The sequence below is a fragment of the Schistocerca americana genome, unplaced genomic scaffold, assembly GCF_021461395.2.
Source record: "Schistocerca americana isolate TAMUIC-IGC-003095 unplaced genomic scaffold, iqSchAmer2.1 HiC_scaffold_992, whole genome shotgun sequence".
Lineage (NCBI taxonomy): Eukaryota > Metazoa > Arthropoda > Insecta > Orthoptera > Acrididae > Schistocerca > Schistocerca americana.
In genome coordinates this window covers 674-5,000 of record NW_025726777.1, presented here as the reverse complement: position 1 = coordinate 5,000, position 4,327 = coordinate 674, and the positions used below count along the sequence as shown (strand labels likewise).

The 4,327-nt window shown below is 58.8% G+C and overlaps 3 non-coding genes across 3 annotated transcripts in view; all 3 read right to left on the bottom strand.

Annotated features, from left to right (window-relative positions):
• Positions 1 to 763, bottom strand: part of LOC124593535 — a 4,222-nt gene extending 3,459 nt beyond the window's left edge. Inside the window, exon 1 of the ribosomal RNA XR_006978117.1 lies at positions 1 to 763. This exon is cut by the window's left edge and continues 3,459 nt beyond it. This is a non-coding gene — a ribosomal RNA (large subunit ribosomal RNA).
• A 188-nt stretch (positions 764 to 951) lies between these two features.
• Positions 952 to 1,106, bottom strand: LOC124593539. The gene has a single exon (XR_006978119.1). It is a non-coding gene; the product is annotated as a 5.8S ribosomal RNA (ribosomal RNA).
• A 351-nt stretch (positions 1,107 to 1,457) lies between these two features.
• Positions 1,458 to 3,368, bottom strand: LOC124593533. Its single transcript, XR_006978115.1, has one exon. It is a non-coding gene; the product is annotated as a small subunit ribosomal RNA (ribosomal RNA).
• Positions 3,369 to 4,327: the final 959 nt, after the last annotated feature.

The window sequence follows — 4,327 nt, the reverse complement described above, 5'->3', positions numbered from 1 at the left end:
GGGCGAATCGACTCCTCCAGATATACCGCCGGGCAGCCAGCCAGGACACCGGGGCTCTGCCCAACAGACGCGAACCGAGGCCCGCGGAAGGACAGGCTGCGCACCCGGGCCGTAGGCCGGCACCCAGCGGGTCGCGACGTCCTACTAGGGGAGAAGTGCGGCCCACCGCACACCGGAACGGCCCCACCCCGCGGCGAGTGGAAAGGCAACCGGACACGACCCCGCCGCGGATTGCTCCGCGCGGGCGGCCGGCCCCATCTGCCGAGGGCGGAGGCCAGTGGCCGGATGGGCGTGAATCTCACCCGTTCGACCTTTCGGACTTCTCACGTTTACCCCAGAACGGTTTCACGTACTTTTGAACTCTCTCTTCAAAGTTCTTTTCAACTTTCCCTCACGGTACTTGTTCGCTATCGGTCTCGTGGTCATATTTAGTCTCAGATGGAGTTTACCACCCACTTGGAGCTGCACTCTCAAGCAACCCGACTCGAAGGAGAGGTCCCGCCGACGCTCGCACCGGCCGCTACGGGCCTGGCACCCTCTACGGGCCGTGGCCTCATTCAAGTTGGACTTGGGCTCGGCGCGAGGCGTCGGGGTAGTGGACCCTCCCAAACACCACATGCCACGACAGGCGGCAGCCTGCGGGGTTCGGTGCTGGACTCTTCCCTGTTCGCTCGCCGCTACTGGGGGAATCCTTGTTAGTTTCTTTTCCTCCGCTTAGTAATATGCTTAAATTCAGCGGGTAGTCTCGCCTGCTCTGAGGTCGTTGTACGAGGTGTCGCACGCCACACCGCCAGCCGGCTGTGCACGCTACCGAGTAAGTACCGGTATGCGAACCGCCAGGCGACGGGCGCGCATCGCACGTTTAAGGAGGCGCGGCCGGCCCCACAGGCGGCCGCGACGCTCCCAGGTCTGCGAAGCGGGGCAAACGCCGCGCGCTTCAGTATACGTAGCCGACCCTCAGCCAGACGTGGCCCGGGAACGGAATCCATGGACCGCAATGTGCGTTCGAAACGTCGATGTTCATGTGTCCTGCAGTTCACATGTCGACGCGCAATTTGCTGCGTTCTTCATCGACCCACGAGCCGAGTGATCCACCGTCCTGGGTGATCTTTTCTTAGTTTACACTGTCTCTTTCAAGACAGTTGCATAGGCGGGACGTAGGCGTGTGGCGGCCCCTGTTCAAGCGTTCTGTGTCCAACGGCCTCACGGCCGATGGGCGTCGTACGGCTCCACACCGGAGCGGACAGGCAGTCGGGCGAAAGTCATTCAAAACCGGCGCCAGGCGCCAGGTGCCGCAGGCCAGCCGCTCCAGCGCTTCAGCGCTCGTACCACACAACATTGGCGTTAGTTTTGAGAAGCACGCGTGGTTCCGCACGCGGCGCACGGCTACTGCGAGCCGTACAGGTAGCGTGTTGCGCGACACGACACGCACATCGAAAGACATGCAGTCTAGTCGGTAATGATCCTTCCGCAGGTTCACCTACGGAAACCTTGTTACGACTTTTACTTCCTCTAAATGATCAAGTTTGGTCATCTTTCCGGTAGCATCGGCAACGACAGAGTCAATGCCGCGTACCAGTCCGAAGACCTCACTAAATCATTCAATCGGTAGTAGCGACGGGCGGTGTGTACAAAGGGCAGGGACGTAATCAACGCGAGCTTATGACTCGCGCTTACTGGGAATTCCTCGTTCATGGGGAACAATTGCAAGCCCCAATCCCTAGCACGAAGGAGGTTCAGCGGGTTACCCCGACCTTTCGGCCTAGGAAGACACGCTGATTCCTTCAGTGTAGCGCGCGTGCGGCCCAGAACATCTAAGGGCATCACAGACCTGTTATTGCTCAATCTCGTGCGGCTAGAAGCCGCCTGTCCCTCTAAGAAGAAAAGTAATCGCTGACAGCACGAAGGATGTCACGCGACTAGTTAGCAGGCTAGAGTCTCGTTCGTTATCGGAAATTAACCAGACAAATCGCTCCACCAACTAAGAACGGCCATGCACCACCACCCACCGAATCAAGAAAGAGCTATCAATCTGTCAATCCTTCCGGTGTCCGGGCCTGGTGAGGTTTCCCGTGTTGAGTCAAATTAAGCCGCAGGCTCCACTCCTGGTGGTGCCCTTCCGTCAATTCCTTTAAGTTTCAGCTTTGCAACCATACTTCCCCCGGAACCCAAAAGCTTTGGTTTCCCGGAGGCTGCCCGCCGAGTCATCGGAGGAACTGCGGCGGATCGCTGGCTGGCATCGTTTATGGTTAGAACTAGGGCGGTATCTGATCGCCTTCGAACCTCTAACTTTCGTTCTTGATTAATGAAAACATACTTGGCAAATGCTTTCGCTTCTGTTCGTCTTGCGACGATCCAAGAATTTCACCTCTAACGTCGCAATACGAATGCCCCCGCCTGTCCCTATTAATCATTACCTCGGGTTCCGAAAACCAACAAAATAGAACCGAGGTCCTATTCCATTATTCCATGCACACAGTATTCAGGCGGGCTTGCCTGCTTTAAGCACTCTAATTTGTTCAAAGTAAACGTGCCGGCCCACCGAGACACTCACTCAAGAGCACCCTGGTAGGATTGCAACGGGGTCCGCCTCGGGACGCACGAGCACGCACGAGGCGCGTCGCACGCCTTCAGCTCGCCCCACCGGCAGGACGTCCCACGATACATGCCAGTTAAACACCGACGGGCGGTGAACCAACAGCGTGGGACACAAATCCAACTACGAGCTTTTTAACCGCAACAACTTTAATATACGCTATTGGAGCTGGAATTACCGCGGCTGCTGGCACCAGACTTGCCCTCCAATAGATACTCGTTAAAGGATTTAAAGTGTACTCATTCCGATTACGGGGCCTCGGATGAGTCCCGTATCGTTATTTTTCGTCACTACCTCCCCGTGCCGGGAGTGGGTAATTTGCGCGCCTGCTGCCTTCCTTGGATGTGGTAGCCGTTTCTCAGGCTCCCTCTCCGGAATCGAACCCTGATTCCCCGTTACCCGTTACAACCATGGTAGGCGCAGAACCTACCATCGACAGTTGATAAGGCAGACATTTGAAAGATGCGTCGCCGGTACGAGGACCGTGCGATCAGCCCAAAGTTATTCAGAGTCACCAAGGCAAACGGACCGGACGAGCCGACCGATTGGTTTTGATCTAATAAAAGCGTCCCTTCCATCTCTGGTCGGGACTCTGTTTGCATGTATTAGCTCTAGAATTACCACAGTTATCCAAGTAACGTGGGTACGATCTAAGGAACCATAACTGATTTAATGAGCCATTCGCGGTTTCACCTTAATGCGGCTTGTACTGAGACATGCATGGCTTAATCTTTGAGACAAGCATATGACTACTGGCAGGATCAACCAGGGAGCTGCGTCAACTAGAGCTGAGCAGCCGGCCGCCCGGGAGTGTGTCCCGGGGGCCCGCGCGAACACGCAAGCGTCCGCTCAATTATTCTGCAAACAGGAGGAGGCTGAGCTCCCCTGCACAATACACCTCGAAACCCTCTCAGGTCCCGGCGGCGCGCAGCGCCGTCCTAAGTACTTGGTCGGGTTCGAGAGAGGCGCAATCGCCCGGAGTTTGGCGAGTAGACGCTTTAGGTGCGACCACCCGTGCTCCCAACTGAGCTTGCCGCTGCCGACAGAGGCCCGGGAGCGTGCTGTCGTGGCATTGCCGGCGGGAGACAACACGCGCCACCTACGGTGGCCGGCAGCTCCAACGCCAGCGCCACAGAAGGACAAAAGCCCCACTTGGGTGCCGAAGCGAACTCTCCCAGCACAGCGCACGCGCCAACACGTCCGCACAGCTGCGATACAATCCACCTGCGAGAACCGCAGAGGCGACCGAGCAGCAGACGGCGTCGCGGCGCCGAGCGCCGGGCGGCGGCGCATCCTCAGCGCACACAGTCCTCAATCGGACCAGCACACTGCAGATGTCCACCGCGCTTCGCACCGGGCCCGCGAGGACCTACTTTGGCCGCACGGCGCCGCGTGCAGGGTGCGCCGGCGCGCAGCTGCGCCGCCTGCCGCCTCCGTCGGCCGGCGCGCCTGCCACTGGCCGCCCCCACCAGCCGGCTGTAGCGCGTGCGCCCACGCACCGCGCGGCCAGCACGCCGGAAGGCCCCCCCTCACCGGCCGGGGACGGTCCCACCCAGCCACCGCCGCGTATCGCTTCACACCCACATGCCATTCACGTTCGTGGGCATGGTGGGTATCGCTGAAACAACCGGTTGGTAGCTCAACCGATCGTCGCCATCACTGATTCACCTCTAGCGAGAACAACCGCACCACAACGGTTTACCAGTTCTTCATTTGCGTAACGTCACCAGC